This window comes from Onychostruthus taczanowskii, unplaced genomic scaffold (assembly GCF_017590055.1).
Source record: "Onychostruthus taczanowskii isolate IOZ18803 unplaced genomic scaffold, ASM1759005v1 scaffold32, whole genome shotgun sequence".
Lineage (NCBI taxonomy): Eukaryota > Metazoa > Chordata > Aves > Passeriformes > Passeridae > Onychostruthus > Onychostruthus taczanowskii.
This window is the reverse complement of record NW_024500572.1, coordinates 1,473,348-1,493,012: the sequence shown is the minus strand read 5'-3', so window position 1 is coordinate 1,493,012 and position 19,665 is coordinate 1,473,348. Positions and strand designations below refer to the sequence as shown.

At 43.6% G+C, this 19,665-nt stretch overlaps 1 protein-coding gene across 1 annotated transcript in view; it reads left to right on the top strand.

The window, feature by feature from the left end:
- Positions 1-19,665, top strand: part of TMEM132B (transmembrane protein 132B) — a 158,180-nt gene that overhangs the window by 65,183 nt on the left and 73,332 nt on the right. The gene's annotated exons all lie outside the window — the stretch shown is intronic.

Sequence of the window (19,665 nt, the reverse complement as noted above, 5' to 3'; positions counted from 1 at the left end):
TTCACTGACTCAGCTGTCCAGGCTTAGTTAAGTTTCATGTATCAGAAGCTGATATTTTTCAAACTGTCAATTTTGAGGGTGGATGAGTGACTAAAACAGATGTATTAATGCCTGGCAGTTGAAGTACTGTAGCCTGTGGTTATACAGACTAGGTTAGTGTCTTGCCAATATTCAGAAAATCAATGGAATAAGTGCTAAAAAAAGGGAAATGATGTGTACACCAGGAGAAACTCTGGCATTTCCTCTCGGGAAGAAAAGGAAATAAAACACCAGTTTAGTGCTAATTTCTGCTGTCAGAGTAAAAGTAAGACTGTAATATTTAGAGATACAAGAGAGGTGGTTGTCATCTTCTTCTCAGAAATGTGGCTGGAAGCCCCCAGCTCCTGGCCCAGTTGTGGTTTGGGGAATCACATTTTGTACATCAACATTTCCTTTGTTGTTTTAATTATCTGAAGCTGTTAATGAAAGCTATGAAGTTAATTTTCATTTCCAAATGCAAGTGAATGACACTAAATATCTTTATGTTCTTGCTTTTGTGGTTGCAAAGTTTGGCATGGAGGGAGCATGGCAGGGGCTGGGAGCTGGAGAGAAGACAAAGTTCAGTCTCATTTCCTTGCTTTTTTTGGTTTGCTTGCTTTGTTTTGAAACAGTCTCATCAGTTCTCAGTTGTCTGTAGTTATTTGTGGAACTGCAGAAAAAATTATTTATTCACTGAAAAAAAGTGAATTATTGTGTCAACCAAAAGTCAATATATATTTAGACCATTCAGGCTATAAAGAAGGAAAAACTTTTGACCTATGTTTTCTTGAAACCTATTTTTTCCTTGAAAAAATAGATGAGCTGTTTTTTGTTTTGTCTTTTTAATATCCTCGTTTAAAGCTGTTATTTTCTTTTAAAATATTTTTACTGTGGCTTTTTAAAAATGTAGGGGTTCTGACCTTGAAAGAATGATACAAAACTTTTAATTTTAGCTGTTCTGATCTGAAGAAATCTTGCAACTTTTCTCTTTTTCAGATTCAATCATATTAAAAAACCAAATTCTTTGCACAGCTCTCTGTAGTTGGGACATTTATGGGTCTGTCTCCAGAGAACTGAGCTTAGGAGCCATCCAGGGAAGAAAAGAAGGGCACAACAGGAAACGGAGCACTGGAATTTCTGTCAGGTTTGCCCAAGGAAATGCCAAGAGCTGCGTGCAGGGAAACCTTGCACAGGCAGGCAGGAAGGGCACCTGAATTCTCTCTGGCTCAGGAGCAAATCCGAGCACCAGCAGGGCTCAAAATGCAGATAACTTTCAGACAAAACTAAAGAAAAGTGCAGCAGCAGCAGAGGAGCCTTGCTGTGTGTCCCCAGCCCCTGGACACCCCCGCAGCTGCAGCTGCACGGCTGCAGAAGCGATGATCCAGAAGATGGATAAATATAATAACCTCAGACAGCAGCAGCAGGGCCAGGGAAGCCTCGTGCCACAATCTCCTGCTCCCCGCTGCTCAGGACGTGTCTGCAGAGCGTTCTTGGGACCATCAGAGATGTTTGCATGCTGCACTGAACATATGCTGCGGGTTCTCTCCGCGGGGGCTGGCGGATTGCTGCCTCTGTGCAATCATTTCTGCTGCTGCCGCCTCCTGCCCCAGCGCAGGCTCAAACCAGACCAGGCTTTTCAGCCCTGCTTTAAGTGCTCCTGCTGCTGGGTCTCTCAGAGGACTGCACGTTAAACTGGGGTAATTTTGGGGACAGCCCTAAAAGATGCTCAGGGATACAGAGAACACAGAAAGGTTTGGGGTTTTTTTCATTATTTTGGGCTAGAATTTCAAGGGTGTGTCCTAGCAGCTGTTTGAGTAAAAATTCAACCTAGCTCTGGTTTGGCTTAAAGCCCGAGTTCTCCCCTAAAACTGATCTTGATGCTGAAGACAGCCCTCTTTATTTAGCAGCCCTGTGTGCGATGTCTGAGCGTTGCACCAAGAGTGCCCTTTGACAGCAGCTTGGTGAGAAATTCCGCCTTACATGAACAGTGCCAGGAGCCCGGGGTGCTCTGGGGGCTGCCAGCTCTGCCAGGAGCACTCTGTGGTGCCAGCAGGGCTCCCAGGTCCCTCTGTGCAGGAGGTGATGCCCAGAGAGGGAAGGACAGAGCAAGGAGGGAGAGGAAATTGCTGAGCAGCGTGTGCTCGGCTCCTCTCCCCTGCAGAATGACACGCTCTGTGTTTACACTGCTGAGGTGTTAACCCACTTTCTGTATTGACAGCTCCCCTTTCCTTCCTGCAGAAACAACTCAATATTTTACTCTCCTTGGGTTTTTTTTCTTTCCCACTTCTTTTTTTTCCAGTGGCCATATGGGCATTTTGGCTTTGAGTTGAAGCACAGGACACTACGGTGCAAATAAACAAACTTTGCATATGGGCTGCTGCTTTGTTTGGGCAGCTAATGTCTGTTCAACTGTGAGCAGAAATCTGTTTGGAGAGGATATGAGGCAGGAACAGAGCTGGGTAGACAAAAGTTTCCACCTCAGAAAATTCTTTAGCAGAACGGGGTAGGTGCCAGAAGAACAAAAGAAGTGGAGCAGGTGCCAGGAGAACAGAAGAATGATCCTGAGTGACACTGTGTTCCTGGGATAAAATCACTGTCTGTGTGCACACACTGCCCTGCCCTGCTGCTCCCTGCCCAGGGTTTCCTGCTGGATTCCTGGGCAGTTCTGCTGACCTGTGAGAGGCACAAACTCCACCTGCACTGGGACCCTTTTCCAGCCGCTTGGCTTTGTGCAAGGATCTCTGTCTGCCTCAGAACCGACCCCAAGATCTTTGTTAAGCTGCTTCTCCTTTCCTATCCAGCCTCGAGCCAAAATCAGGGTATGTTATTCCTCCCTTTGTCAGGTGTCAGCATCTGCTGGACCTGGGGTGAGTCTCCAAGCCCTGATGAGTGGAAATGGAAAGGGATCTTCAAAGGCACAGAGCCACTGAGCAGCCAGGCATGGCAGGGATGCTGTGTCCCCTGCCTGAAACGGGGGCTGAAAGCACATGAAACAGCAAGAGGTCAAAACCTTGGGCTCTCTTATTCTGAGAGTTGAGGGTTTTTTTCAGGTTGAGAATTTTTTTGTCTCTTGAAAAATTATTTGTATTTTTCTGTTCCTTTAGGAGGCCTAACCAGTAATGATCCCAGAGCTCATCAGAGATTGTTTCTGCTGGAAATAGGAGCCAGCTCTCCCAATACAGAGCGTTCAGACGCTGATTTTCTGGGCTGTGGATCAGTTCCTTTTCAAAAAGACTCTTCTCTCTTCCAGGAGTGGCTGCAAGGGGCTAAAGGATATAATTTAATTGGTACCATTTGGATATATTGTAAATATGATAGGAAGTTAAGGGCAAATTCCTGGGTACTTTTCTGAGCAGCACAGGAAGGGAATGTGGAGCACATCCAGAACGTGCCCAGTCTGAATTCTTTGTCAGATTTCTGCCTTGGCCACCTCCAGGCAAAGCACTGCCAGTCATCACGTGAGACTGAAATAATCTGCTGAATTTTAAACAAATCCAGGCCTTCAGATTGAGGCTCTTGTCCAAGTGGAAAGCACAATTATCTCCTCTATTAAATATGCTAATGAAGCCAAGATGGGGGCGGGGGGGCAAAGCCATTGTTTGATTTTAATGAAACGCATTTTATTTTAATGAGAGATGTCCTATTAAGCTTAATACAGTCAAACTTCTGATAAAGGCCCTTATCAAAAACCATGCCATGGGAAAATAAATTAATTTAATTGTGGCAGCCAAACAAAACGAACCATTTTCTTGGGTTAGAAGCAAAAGGGAATGTGATCTAATAACACCACACTTATTAGTATTTCTGATATGTAAATTAAAAGCATTAAGTGAATAGCAAGATGATCCATAGCTTCTCTAGATAGAGTAATAAGTGTGAGCCAGTTTTTTTAACACAGAAAACTGATATAATTAGAAGACTGTTAACAATTTTTTTTTAGCTGCGTGAAATGAACAAGCCACAGGAGACCAGTTTGTCATAATAATTAAAGTTCAGAAATAGTTTTATATTACCATAAGTGAGATTTGATAGTTATCTTTTTAATTTACTGTAAATAGCAGCTTCTTTTTTGTTTGTTTTTTTTTTAGAAACCTTTTAGAAATATGTCTCATCTTTGGGTGATGGTTCTGTTTATTTCAGATGCTCCATAGTTTGTTATTTGCCAAGGACATACATTAAATATCTTCCTAAAATGAGGTACATATGGGTTGCCACTTCATCACAGCACTCAGATACACACTGAGCAGGACACTGGATATTGCTGAATTTCAGAATTCCTCTACATCCCCAGTTTGGAAAGGAAGTTTATGATGTTCTGGGGGCAGTTGATGGCCAGGAAATGACACCAGGGTTGTGCCCTTTGGGGTGGGTGCCACGTGCCTCAGGACTGGCACAGAGCAGGGCAGATCTGAGCCCTGTGCCCCTTGGGCTGGCAGTGGCAGTGCTCCTCCATCCTCAGAGATGTGCCTTTCTTCCCCCCTGTTCTTTGGGCTCCTCGGTCCTGTCTTGTCCTATTCAATCCTGAATCCTTTCTTGATAAATTTGCAGGCTTCCTTCAGTTGTTCCTGCATGGATGATTTAAGGCCAGCAAATAACTTTTTCCCAGAGCATGCAAGTGTCTTCTCCAATAAATAAAAACCACATCTCACATCAGTGGGCACCTTGGGACTTGTGTAACAATTCCAGTCCTGTTTAGCTGAGATGGGATGGAAACAGAGTCCAATTGTGCTGCATGATGCAGAGGCTGCTGTTTCAGTGCAGGACTGATTTTCCACTTTATTTGTAATGAACAATTGGCCATCACTGTGTTGGTAGGGAAAAAACAAGAAACCATTGTAATCTGCTTTAGCTTGGGGCTCTTCTGTTCTTTATAGGTCTCCAGCAGAGTTTAAGTAACTTCAGTTATGTGGAGCAAGAGGCCAAACCTGCAGCTGAAAGGATTCCTGCCCAGTCAATCAGAACAGCCGTGGGTGCTGGGATCCCATAGCTATTCCCTGTTCCTAACTGACATTCCATTTATTTTGGCTCTCAATCTTCATTGAAGAAATAGATATGTGTGTCAAGAATCCTGTTCTGTCAGTGATGCCCTGGGCTGCAGGCTGCAGCAGTGGGACCTCGAGCAATCCTTCCTGGTGCCACTGCCAACACTGAATTCTCCAGCAGAATTCGGAATTCAGGATTCATTCTCCTATCTCAGTGGGTCTGGGAGCTCTGCTGGGAGAGGGAGAGCAAAAAATGGCAGAGAGGGACCATAAATATGAGAGATGAGTTATTACTTCTAGAGAAATGAGCATCTGGAGAAAAGGGTAAATTCAGGAGTCAAAGAAAATATTACTGGCAATCAGAAACTTTATCTGAATGTATTAATTTATCTGTAGAACATAAATAAGCTGGCAGTCTGGAGCTCATGAAGCACTTCAGACTTGTTACCCTCGCTTTTTCCTAATTCCCAGCAGAGGAGTTCAGAATTGGTCTGGGCTAAACCTGTAGAGAAAAGTTGGAACGATCTGGATCAAATTCCTGAGTCTGCTGTGGTCTTCACTGCTGTGTCCTGCTGCACAGGGTCAGGGTTTCTGGGGGGACTCACCTGTGTTACAGGCTCAGATTTCAGAGGAAATTCAGGGCCACCAGGCTGATTTGGGATGATTTGAGGAAAGCCCAGCTCAGGCTCAGTTTCCTGGTGCACCCAGAGTTACTGTCAGTGCTGCTGCTCCCTGTTCAGGGGGTGATGGTGAGATTGGACATTTTCTTGTCATAAAGATTTGGAAGTTTGGGGATAACAGGTGTTCTCCAATCACAGTTGATGGGATTAAGAAGATGCTTGATTGATCAGGATGTGTGTGAGGGGTAACAATTTGCTTCTGAGCTCCCATACACACCAGCCTTAATTTTCATCTGCCTTCTTGAGACGTGCTAGGGTGGAGAGTAAATCCCTGCAGTCAGGCTGGGAAAAGCATTCCTATAATTCTTATTTAGCACCACTTCCTATTAGTCCCAGCCTCTCATCAGCTACACTCAGCTGATAATTTATGTTTTAATGGGCAGAGCACTTTACTGCCCACAGGCTTCTAAACCAAGCCAGAATTTATGCCCCGTGCCTCTAAAATACCATATATTTATTTCCCTGGCACTCAGGGCTGGTGGAGTTGAATCTTTAAAGATCCCAGCTCTGTCCCTGTGCTTGGCTAGGAGGGGACCTCAAATCTGGTTTTTGTTTGAAAGCAGGTGCCAGAGGAAGCAGTTTAATGCTGGGATGAGGATGGAGGAGCAAGCCTGGAAGGAAGCACTGCCATGGGCAGGTTCTGCTGAGTTAGGCACTGATTTCTCTTTCCACCCACTTTGGGGCTCAGCACATCCCAATGCCAGAGAGCAGGGAAAGCAAAACCTGTGCCTTGCCTTGGTCTTTGACCCGACCTCAGCTCCGTCCTGAGTGAACAGAAAAATCAATTTATTTGCTATCCTGAAAGCCAGGTTTTCCCTTTCCCTTTAGCAGAGAGGCTTTTGGGATATTCCCATTTTTAATTTTGGGATATTGCAGTTTACAGCCTTGCTCAGAGTGCAGGTGGAGCTCGTGCAGGCTGGTGGCACCAGGAAGGCTTTGACAGTGACTGCAGTGACACCAGTCCCTGCCAGCTGTGACGTGTGCCACTCAGAACCTGCAGCTCTGCAGCTGAAATGGTTTCTAAATTATCCACAGGCCTCCTTTTCCTGAATCTCCAATTCTAATAAGTCTCAATTAAAAGTTGCCACTCAGGCTGACCATTACTGCTCTCAGTAAATCTGCTGCTGCTTTGCAGTTAGAAAGCTCCACCGGGCATTTAATTTAAATATGTGGCAGCCAAATTTCTTGGTCTAGGTGTAGGATGGGATTCTTTTATTAAACTGAAAAAGATGAGTTATATAAAATCAACTGTGGCAGGTTTTTTCCATTTATTAAATACAAAATCTTCTCCCAGCATTTGAAATGCTGTCAGGCACTTGGTGACAGGAAATATGTGTGTGCTGGTGTGTGTATCACATGAAATAATTACTGTCTGTAGTGCAGAAGACTGGCTTATTCTGAAAGGATATACAGATTTTTTTTTTCTTGAAAACATGGAACAGCTAAAAAATAAATGAAATTTAAGAGGCTGGAAATAAAAACTTAAAAAAGAAAGGAAAAGGAAGTCACAGAGGAGAGCTGTAATGGTAAGAAAAAATAAAGATCTTTGTTTTATTTGTTTTCTCCTCTGCCCCTGCCTGGGGCTGGCAGTGCCCTGTGCCCAGGGACAGTGATTCTGTGTCACTCACAGGTGTCCTGAGAGGTGCTGGGCTGGGACAGCAGGGTTTAGCTTTATCACAACCTCTGAGCACCTCACCACAGCGTGCAGCTCCTGAAGTGATCTATTTAATCTCACTTGTCCTGCAGATAATTTTTGTAACACTGCGAACGTTTCAGCCTTTGCCCAGAGTTACACCCCAACGTTTGCTTTGTGTTTCACCTTTGAGGGAAATGAGCGGCAAGGTTTAAATCAAGAATATTAATATTAATTGGGATCGAACTGCAGAAAGGGAAATTCAGGTTAGAAATACAGAAGTCCTTCCTGTGAGGGAGGCAGGCCCTGGCACAGGTGCCCAGAGCAGATGTGGTGGCCCTGGATCCCTGGCAGTGCCCAGGGCCAGGCTGGAGCACCTGGGACAGGGGAAGGTGTCCCTGCCTTCCTGACCCTGGGACACTTCCATGTACTTTTTACCCTGAAAGCATTTCATGTTTATTTAACCACTGCTGCCTGAAGGGGTTTCTCTGAGCATTTCATACTCATTATTGTTAAGGGGTTGTCAGAAAGGTTTAAGTCATGTATATTTATTTGTGTTATATCACAACAGAATATCCACTTCTCTCTGAAATTACGCCGTGCTGAGCGCTGGAATTCCTGTCTTGTAATGCTTGGTTGAAGGATTACTCAGTCATCGTTTCTAAACTTGAAAGAAAGTATAATTTTTAACAATTTAATTTCCAACTAACGTAATTTCAATTTACCTTAATGGGTATTTTTCTAATAATTATTAATTAAAGGAATTTACCAACTTTCTTCAAGTGAATTTATGCAAGCTGCACTATAATCAACATATGGGCCATTTAGTTATAAGATTAGAGATGCAGAAGGTAATTTCAATTAAGAGAAAAGATAAAAATTAGAAGCTAGGAAGGCAACATCTGTGTTCTCCTGCAGGAAAGGGAATACATGCACTGGCATGGAGATGCCCATCTCAGTGAGAATGAGCCAGCTCTGGAGAAATCACCAGTGTGGCAGGTGAACAGGGAAATTACTGTCTTTTCCAAAAAAGAATTGGTGCTATCACTCGAAACTGGCAGCTGGCAGATTCAGAAGGAAAGGAGGTGCTGCTGCTCCAGCTGCAGCCCTGGGGAGGCGTGCCAGAGGATGCTCTGTGTTGTAAAAGTTTATGTGGGTTTGGAAAGGAAAGGGGCATCTTGGTGAGGGAAAAAGCTGGTCAATAATAGGAAAATTCCCTTTTTATTTTAAATTTCTCTTTATTCCCTGCACTGTGGGCTGCTGCTGGCTGGCCAAGGGTGTCTCTGCTTGCTTTCCCTGGCCTGGCCTCTCCCTCAGGCATCATCCCCTGGGATCTGGGGGATCACAGCAGGGCAGGGATGCCTGACAGGGCAGAGCAGTCACACAGCAAAAACCTGGAGGTTTTGTCCCTATTCCTTCCTCTGCTCAGCATGGCCTTTTCTTTATTTATTCTGAGGAGCTGGGATGAGCTGGGGCTGGGACCTGCCAGATGCACAGAGTTTCTCATTTTCATTGTGTCCAAAAGGAAGGAGCAGCTCAGCAGTTGGGAGATTCTGCTCCATGTGGGATGTTTCCTGCTCTCTGCCTGGCTGGGTACTGGTTATTTATATTTATATATTTATATATTTATGTATTTATGTATATATAAATATAAAAATATATATTATAATATATATTTATATAGATAAAAATTTATATATAAAATTCTATTTCTATTTCTAGTTATATTTATATTAATTTATATATTTTTATATATATATATATATATTTTTTTTTTTTTTTTAATACTATATTTCTATTTCTAGTGTGCAGGTCACTGGCCTGCAGTGGCCATTTGGCTGCAGTCTCAGGTGCTGTCCTTGACTGTGTCCCTTAGCTTGAAGCCATCTGATGAACTGCTGACCCAGGATTTTAATTTTCCTGAGGTGAAGCTCCAATTCTGTAGCAGAGCCAGGGTGATGTAGGCACGGCTGGTTCATGGAAATCCCTGGCAGGAAATCCTTGGTGCCATCTCAATCTGTTGGTTTGGTTTGGGCTCCCTTTCCCAGAGAGCTCCGAGTCCTGTTTTCATCCCAGTTTGTCAGAGCTGGAGTTTTCCAAGATGCTGAATTCCTTTTCCTGGATTTCCCTTGCCTCTCCTGAAGTACAGGTGTTGCAGGGGAGCAGTGTCTGGGTTAAACCCTGCAGACAGAGGAGCCCCAGCCTCACCCCTGTGCCTGCTGGGCACCAAGGACAGACAGCCCTGCTTTGGGCAGCCAGGAAATGTCTCACCCACTCCTTGCTGGATCCCCTTTGGAGCTCATTTCCATTTGGTCTGCTGCTCCCTGTGTAATAAATAAATGGGGCAGGAGATCCTTCTCCTTTTTAATGCCTTTATTAAGGAGAATCAGCTCAGGAGGGGAGAAACCGACGGGTCGCGCCCCTGCGGTCGCTGCTCCCAGGAGTGGCACGGAGGAGGAAGGTGATGATGATGATGATGATGCAGCTGTGTCTGCTGGTCTGCAGGCACAGCAGGAGCTTCTGTCCTCAAGGGAGATTAGGAAATTCTGCTTTTTTGGTCTAACATTTCAGGTCCTCTCTCTAGTTAACATCTTTTCAGGTTAGGGTGAGAAGTAAAAAGGATCTTAGAGGATACTGGATTAAGTTCCTCATCTTTAGACATCACTTAGGTCTCTTAATTCTATGTTGGCTCGTTGTTTTTAGGGGTTTTTTCCTGGAAAGTTACAAAATTGGTGAAATGCATTCTGATCTGCATGCTAGCTCTGATGTCACACCCCTCCCCTGTTATCTGCAGGGTCTGGCAAACATCAGGGGGACAATGGCAGGGAATTGAAGAAGAACTCTTAACAATGAAGCTAACTTAACAGCAACTGGTTCAACTTGTTTTAACTCTGCAACCTTAAAAAAAAAATAGATAACTTTTTATTCATACCACCCTGCACCTCTTGACTTTGTTGTAGCAGAGATGCACCACCTTTATTTCTGTTTTTCCACGTGATTATACAAAGTCTGTGTGCATGATCTCTCTAGATGCTTTTTTCTGATCCTTTGCCCTGGCTAATGTTTGCTTTCCCTTCCAATTTAGCACTGTACATTTAATATTAGACATTTTTACAGTAGAAAAGGAAAAGCCATGCTAAAATATATTACTGATCTAACACCAGTCCTGGTTTCTTTTTCCCCAGAAATGGAGCTGGTCTTTAAATACTGAGTTTTTAAACTGAGGTTGAGTACTCAGTTTATTAAAGGTCTTCTACTTAAATAATTACATACTAAACATCCTTACAGCTCATGTTTTCTTATAATTTCAATTTATTTTTTCCTTTACAGTCTTCAGAAGCATCTTTATTTCACCTAAGTAACAAGCAAACATCCATTTTTTCTATTCCAAACAAAAACTAGAAGGAAGAGGCACTTTCCCAGGCAGTGCCTGTTTTGTAAGACAGTTTAGAGAGATCTATATTTCAAACAAAAGGGATCATGGTCTGTATCTCACCTGTGACCTGCACCTGCAAACAAGAGAAAATCACTGCTGAAAGGAGCTCTAAATAGGTTTCCCTCATTCCTCAGCAAGGAGTTTTGCTCACTGCTGCCTTGTAAGAGGTGACAGCCCAAAACACAGCAGCCCAAAACTCCCCCTGGCTTCTTGATGTGCAATTTGTAGCAAAACTTTGCTTTGTCCTGCTTGCTTTGTTCTCAGGCTCGGTGGGATCTGACCACGTTATTGTAATTTGAAATTATTTGCCAAGTGTCTTTCTCAGATTGCTTTAGTCTGTAGATTTTGGGTAAATAAGATACTCAGGGTTTTCTCACTGCATGGAATCACAGGATGGTTTGGGTTGGAAGGGACATTAAAGATGATTTTGTCCAACCCCTGCCATGGGCAGGGACACCTTCCACTACCCCAGGCTGCTCCAAGCCCCATCCAACCCGACCCTGAATTCTACAGCGTGGCATAAAGACATTAAAACATATAAAATAAACCATGAACCCCATGATGAGTTAAAGAGAAAAATGCCAAGGGAATGTGTGATTTGTAATGTATGCAGATACATTTACTCTGGCAAAGCTGTCCTAAATTTTTAATTCATGAGTTTGTTAAAATAGAGAAAGGTAATTATCCTTTAATTATAACAAAACAGTTTCCTGATTGCCATGGCAATAGTTAAATGTATTTCCTATAAATTTATCATGGTGATTGCAATGACTGTTAGCTTTAAATTATTTTTTCCTTTTCTTTTTAATTATAACACACATAATTTTTCCCCCCTAAGGTAAAAGACCAAAAGTGAAAGTACAGGAAGGAAGGACCCACCTCAGTAACATTCCCAGGGTAACTTGGGCTGCTCAACAACAGGACTTCCAAGAGGAAATCCAGGATACCTCAGCTTTCCTGCAAGTGTTTAGTGTTCAGCCAGGATGATATTAATGCAGGATGATCTTAATGGTATTATTTTCAGAGAAATTTGCTCTGAATTGGAGTATTTCATTTTATTGGTCTGGAACAGTTGAAATCCAGTCCATGAACCCATTAAACATTGCCAGGTGAGCAGGGTCTCAGAGGGTTTAGCTGAACAGGGACTTAATAGAAAGTATATAAAAATATAAATGCATACATGATATATAAAATATACATAAGAATATAAATATGAACTTTATGCACGTGTTCAGAAATGAGAGCAACACAGGGCCTTCACTGCTTGCCCTGTTTGATGCACACCTCCTGCAGCCAGGGATGGGAGTGCCTCCACAGGAACCATGACCAGAGCCCAGGAATGGTTCTGAACAGATTCTTTATGCCTTTACCTTCATCAAAAGCAATCCCACTTCGTTAAGCACCCAGGGAATTCAAAAGCAAGGGGGTAAAGTGGTTTTCTTGATGAGATAAACACAGTAGCAGTTAGTCATTCTACATAAAATAATAGCACATGCCTCATGTTCCAGGGGCTCAGGCTGCAGGATGTGTCACCACTGCCATGTTCCTCTCATTTCCTGTGTATTCATCTGAAAGGTACTGATTCAGCCTCTAATTGGCTTGTTAGACACTTAAAAAAAAAAAAAAAAGCCCCCAAAATCTGCAACAAAACCCTTCAAACTTGTGCACTGAAAGCGGTGCTGGGCTTTGTGCGTTTCAATTTGAATTTGAATCAGAAGAATTCGATGGGAGCTTGAATTTGCAGTGCTCTGAGGGGGAGATGAATAGGTGAGTGAAGGGAGAAAGAAGAGTAAATAAAAAGCTGTAAGTAAAATAAAAGGCTTGTAATAAACCTCAGTTTTGTGCACTTCTCTGGAAGCAGAACCATCTGTCCTTTTGCTTCAGACACCTTCCCTTTTATTCACACGCTCCTCTCAGTTTTAAATTAAAATTGAAAAAAAGAGAACAGTTTTGAGGGATACCTCATTATCTGCATTTTGTTTACGGAAACACCTCTCAGAGCCACTTGATGTTCAGTTTATTGCCTGATGTCTGTGCAGGGCTGGGTGGGGAGGAAAACCTTTTGGATACCTTTTGCAGTTTGCTGTTTTAATTAGAGTATTATAAGCTCTTGGCTGCTTGCAGATCTCCAAAGCAGCATTGGGGCCTGCTGGGTTATTCACTGGACCTTTGCATGATTTTCTTCTTGCAGCTTTTTCCTGTCGTGATTCTTTCATTTCAGGAAGCAGATTTGTGATCCTTTCATTCCTGGGAGCAGATTTCCACTTGGGCTTTGGGTGCCTGGTAAATAACGGAATGAGATCATAAAGAAATGGAGGGGAGGAACACACGGGCCTCTTATCTGTGATAATTTCAGTAATAATGAGGATGAGAAAGAAACAAGCTGAAGATAAGCAGAATCAGATCACAGAATGATGGAATGGCCTGGGTTGGAAGGGACCCTAAAGATCACCCAGCTCCAAACCCAGCAGGGGCAGGGACACCTCCCACCAGCCCAGGTGGCTCAGGGGGATCTTCCCACTTTCTCCCAGTACTCCTTGGAATCCCTATCAAAGCAGTTAATCAACTGATCTCCTTGCCAATTAGAACCTGCAGAAGCATTCACATAATTAGCTGTGCTGCTGTAATCCCCTGGAAAACAAAATATGGGCATGGAGCAGGGAATGATAAATTTGTATTTTAATATGCAGTAAGTTTAAATTGTGTATCTAATGTATCTTTTTATTCCTTAATTTTTTAAAATCTTTAAAGGGTCTCCCTGGGGATGCCCAGGTGAGGGCAGGCTCTGCTGCAGCCCAGGGAGTCTCCAGGTTAGCTGGGAATTATAATTATAATTATAATTATATATTATAAGCATGGAGGGCTTGCCTGCAGTGACTGCAGTCTGGGGAGGGCTGTGTACGTGGCTTTGCATTTCCCTTCTGTTTGATCCAGTTGCTTGGAGTTTTCCCTGTTTAACGTTACATATTCGAGGTTCATTGTGATGAAATCTGCCTTTATTTGAGCTACAAAGGTTTCTGGTCTTCTTTAGGGAGCTCATTATGAAGAGAAATCTTAGGCAGCAGATGTCAAAGCTCTGGCTGACCCGGGAGCTTATTATACCTGGTTGAAAAAGAGTAAAAAAGTGGTCACAGCACGAGCTCTCCCTCCTCGTTTTGCAGGGGTTGCACAGGTACTGGAATTCCCTCCCAGCACAGAGAATGACTGTCTCCCTGGGCATTTGCAACCTGAGCCCTTTGTCCAGGATGGCTTTGTGTCCCCTCTCTCCAGAGGTTTCCTTCCAGTGGGAAGAGCTGCACAGAGCTCCTTGAGGAACCTCACATAAACCCTCCAGTCAATAAATCCTCAGCAAACATCAACACCTAATTTCCCCTCTGTGGGTGGAATGTGAGAACACGAGCGATGAAAGCTGAGAAACAAATGAATTTCATTCTTCCAGCAGCATTGTCTGCAGGGCCGTGGGGTTTTTTGGAATCACAAGCTGGCTGGTTGAGGAGCATGCAGGAGGATGCCAGATCTGCACAGCCACTGCTGTGCTGCAATCTCGGGGTCTGGTGGTTCCCATCACCCTTTTTTATCCAGAAAGTGCTGGATGCTCAGCCAGGTTTGCTTCAGAGTGGGTTTGGTACTCAAGTGTTTTCTATCCCCTTCTACAACCAGGCTGCCCTTTGGATTATTTTCTCCCCTCTTAATCTGCATTCAGTGGGCAAATTCAAGTTGCTCTGTCCTGGTATTTAGCAAAGAGAAATGATTTTGGAAACGGAATTCTCCCAGTTCAGAATAAAATGATAAACACGTGATAGAAGATTAATAAAAGCCCCAGACTGCTGGGTGGATATTCCCATTACTGTGTGCAAGCCAGACAACATCCTCCTCCACCAGTTTCCTGGTTTGATAAATGCCTTGAGCTGATGTAAAAATGTGTAGGTTATTTTTAACCGTGGTAGCAGAGCCATCTGTATTGTATCTGATGAAGTTCTGTGATAGAGCAAATTGATTTATTCTATCTCCTTACAAGTTATACTAAGCTTTATGTTATAAATAAGTTGGTTTGAAGTACATGATGTCATTGAGCTTGAAAGTTTCTAGATAAATTTGTACTTAAAGGGTTTGTGCCTTCTGTATGAATTTAAATTGGTGCAGATTGTTAAATCTCTTTTCTCTCTCTCAGTTTGTGGACTGCAAACTCTCTGGGGTCATGACTGTCTCTGTAGCTGTGTTTGTATGAAATACACAGGGGCCCAAAACAAGGTGCTCTTACACATTACAGAGAGGAAAATAAGAGCAATCAAAAAGCCAGAGCCGTGTGTTGCATGGCAGGATTTTCAGGAGTACTGCAAGGAGCTGGGTGCCCAAATCCCACCCTTTGTTGGGATAAAATAGAGGGAATTAATGAGGAGCTCATTTCACTTGAAGCAGGAGCAGTCCTGGCTGCAGGATGAGCCTCATGCCGTGGCCAGTGTGAACTGAGGGGGATTTGAGATTTGTGATTTAGTTCCAGGAGCTGAGCAGGGACAGACCCTGCACTTCTTCCCTTTGCCCTGCTCTGGGGGCACTGGGGCTTCTGAGAGAGTCCATGGAAAGATGCCTGCAGCTGTGAGAGGGGAATTAATCAAATCCTGGGAAGAATACACTAAATCCCATCTTAGTTATCTGCTTACAGAACCAGCAAAAATAAGGCAGAACTTCAGAAAGAGAAGGGCTGAAATCGCTGTCCATGTGTTTAAGGGTAGCTTTGGAGAGACCAGTATTGAAAATGAGATGATGCCTGATGAGAGCCATGTACAGTGCAGATTTTGGTGTAATTAACAAGAAAATGAGCAATGCTTTAATTGAGATCTGAAGATTAAAAGTTAAAAGCTCAGTATCCTCTATTCCTTACTGTCAGATAGGAATTTACGTGGCATATGTGTAACAAGCCATTGCATTTTAAAAATGGGACCATAAAAAAGTTGCTGTAATTTAAAAGCAGCCAATTTACCGGGAGTACAGTTTGCAGCTCTGTCACTTGCTAATCAGTCTGTTAAACATAATAGCCATTCTTGTCTGCAGGCAGTTAATCATGTTGTGAATGCACTTATCAGCACATATTAGAAATACAATACAAGACTTTCCAGCAGAGGAATGGATGCAATTACTGCAATCAGTATACATTTAGCTACGCTCTTATGTTTCTTCTTTCCATTCCCTTTTTCTCTCTTTTTTTTTTAAATAGTCCAGCAGTGACAGATTTTCCTCTTAGAAAAATATAAAGGACACACTTGAAAGTGTTGTTAAACTCCACAGCCGTGCTGGAAGGTGACCTGTCCCACTCCATGGGAGATGGCTGCTGGCTGCTGAACCTCCCCTGCACCAGCAGTGCTGGAAGCTGCTGCCTTTGAGAGTTGTGGTGATGGTTTTATGGTTTCCAAGGCCTTTGAGCATCTCCCCTATGGGCTGGGAGCGTGGCTGTGGTGGCATTCATTAGGTGGTGGGGAGCTGAAGTTGCTGCGTTTGAATGAGATAAAGGAGATCAGCATATGGATGAACTCTTTTAATTTATTTTTTTTTCTGTGCTTCTCTACATCTAAATCGATAGAGATGAGGGATCTCAAAGTTTTTTGAAAGGCAATATTGAAAAAGCATGAAAGCTAATTGCTTCCAGCATGACTACCCAGCAGCCAGGGGTGTAAATACAGCTGTCCAAAGAATGCCAGGCCTCGACAAAATCTAAGGATTTCAGCTAAACAATTTTCCAGGGCTGAGCATATTCTTGTATGGGGAGGAAGGGAATTGGGAGGGGGCGGGAGAAGGGAAGAGATGATGAAATCCTGAAGAGATTCAGAAAAGAGAGGAACAGGAGAATGATTTTGTACATTCTGCTTCGCATTAACCCGTGGTGTTGGGGATATTTTATGTAGCTTAGCATGAATTGCAGCGCCTGCAGGAGCCTGCCTTCTTTTTCTAGAAATCCTTTCATCTGTCTCTTTGTGCTTTGTGACAGCTGGTATTTTTGCTTGGGTGAAATTTTTGATAGTAGCAAGGAAATTAAAAAGCAGAACCATGCCCAGACTGTGTGACTGTTACAGTGGGTGAGAAGGGAACATCACATCCACCACAGCAGGATCTCTGTCACTTTGGTGACTTTGGGTCATTTTGCCACTTTGGGTCATTGCTCTGACTCCCTGAGGAGAGGAGGGATGGAGATGTCCTTGGTGTGGTGTCCTTGGTGTGATGTGCAGGGGTCTGCTCAGCGGGGACCCTCAGCCCACCCCATCTCAGGCTGTCAAAGGCTTCATTGCTGAGGAAACTCCTTTAAATGAACTTTTGGGATCATGTTTTGGCTTTCACCATACAGTGGGTGGGACAGGCTGGGTGGAACACCAGTTCTCTCCCTTCCTTTCTAATTATTCCTTTTCAGAGCCTGAGTGAATTAACCTCACTTATTCCTCACTTGTGCCTGCACTCATTTGCTCGGGGTTGACCTTGGCGTTGAGCAATGTCCCAGCAGCTCCCCTTGAGCTGTCACTTCGTTGGGAAATCGTTGTCTTGTGAGTGTGCCAAGGTCGTGGCTGCCCTTTGGAAAGGTGACCTGGAGATCTTTCAGGCTGCCCGTGGTGCTGACTTTATTTTTGTGCCATTAAAAAATAATTGTGGAGTGATTTTTAAAAGGAGAAATATTAAATCCACCCCTCTGCGGTTTGTTATTTGGAGTTATCTTTGCATGTCTATGAAAATTCTGATTCATCTTTAGGACAAAAATGATCTTTTAATGGAGTGACTTACATGGGAACTCTTTGCTTATCTCTTGCTTTTAGTTCTGGTGTGAAGATCAGGACTTTAAGCTCAACTAGCAGAGGGTGGAGGTTCAGAGACTTACTGCAGATGGCTCTTTCTGTTCATACACTGAATGCAGACCTGAGCCACCCTCTGTTTGCTCAGCTGGATAAATTAATCTTGTTTATTAATTAAAACATGGGAAACTGATGTTTCTGTGCCCGTTTCACTTTCATGTTTTTACTGTCTGTTCAGTGGGTACCAACAGCGAGAGGAAGAGCTTAACTCTTTTGTAAACCACAATTAGCAGCCTTTAAAATGAAACAATTTTGTGCACACCATGTGTGTGTCAGGGAAGTGGGGAGAGAGGAGGTCCCGTTTGTGCTGATGTTAATGGGCTGCCCTGCTCCCTGCCCTCACTCCTTTGAGGATGTTGCCATGGACATTTCTTTCTTAGCACAAGTGGGAATTAGGCACAGGACACCCTGCACCTTCCCTCTCCATCTAAGAGCACACTGAGTTCAAGGAGAGCCAGGTTTAATTCATTAGGAGCTGAAGAGAATGTTGGAGGAATAAAATAATTCTTGCCATGCCCCTATTTTGATTTTTTTTCTTTAATTATTTAATGCAGGTGGCATCACAGCTGCTTCAACAGCAGACCTGTGAGTTCTGTGCAGCCTTAGCCAGCTGTAGAGAGAAAAATATGGAATGGCTTTTAATATGGACTGGTTTTGATTGTCTTGGGCATTCTGTTATTTAGTCATTTACACATTGGTCATTGAGCAAAGGATTAAGTTCCAAGTTTTTAAATTTTTTTCATTAAAGTGTTGAATGAGACTTTTTGAATGCTCAAGGGGAGAGCCTCATTTGTCTGTTCCTGCATCCTGCAGCAGTTCAGGTGTGCTCGTGTCACAGGCTGCAGCTTGGCTCCCTCCTGCTTTCATTCAGAAATTCTGTGCCTGGGGAATTTGCATCTCCAGATCCCCTCTGGCTGATTTTTCTCCCCAGGGAGATTCAGCTGTCAGCCTCAATTGTAATTCTGAAATCAAAACAGCAACTGGATTTCAAGGAGCTTCCTCCTGGTTCTAGGAGGGTTTTTCTTTTCTCATGGGATTGGTGCATACAGAAAGGTCTGATCACCTGGTGCTAATCTCACATTAAAATGGTGAAGTGTTTAAAATGGCAAGGAACATTGCTGCAGGTGTGCTCTGAGCTCTTAGGGTGGCTCCAGGTCACTTCCCCCAGGTCTGATCTCTGCTTGGGAAGGTGAGGAATTGTGAGTATTGGTAACTGCAAAACTCCAGAGCTCCAGATGAGTGTGCACGTTCAGGAGCTGCCATGTAGAACCTCTCCTCCTGGGGCTCACAGTGCATCTGGAAGAGGCACAGATAAATTAAACCCTTGCCTGCCTCCCATTTCATGATTGCCTGGGGAAGGGCAAGGCTCTGAGTGAAGCTGTGCTGAGCTGGTGCCCGGTGTGGAGGAGCTGCAGAGGAAACTCAGGTGTGTGCCTGTGTGGTGGCAGTGTGGACAGCCAGTGTCACCAGGGATTCCCAGGGAATATTTCCTGTCTCATGGATGGCCCTGTCCCTCCCCTGTGTTTTCCCTGAGGTGTTTTCAGCTTGGCTGAAGTTCCCCGTGCCCTGGGTCATCCAGGCTCCCTGAGCTGCACTCTGGTTCTTGTCAAGACCTTTGGAGAGTCTGCAGAGATCTTTGTTTGTGAGTTCCTGCACTGTAAAGAGCTTCTTATGCCACTGAGTTTATTATCTTTAATTTTCAGTCACTGGTTATTTAAAAAGTCATCTCTGCTTTTTGATGGATTTCAGCTGCTTTCACAGCAATGTTGAAAATAGACCATGTGATTATGGCATGTAGAAATGTAAGGATTTCTCAATAGTTGAAGAAAAATTATAAGCACCATTTGGGCTGTTGATATTTATTAACTGGATAGGTTTCAGCATAAGTCTTTCAACACAAAATCATTCTTATTTTTTAACAACAATAGCTCCCTCTATATTTGCCTCCACCATCAGCTGAAGCCTGGCCCCAGTTTCTCACTGGATGTGTTTGTTGTTTCCCAACAAGACTTCCTCCTGACAGAGAATCTTTATTTTAAGAAATACACAACACAGCAATAAAGAAGTTCTAAATAGTAGTCAG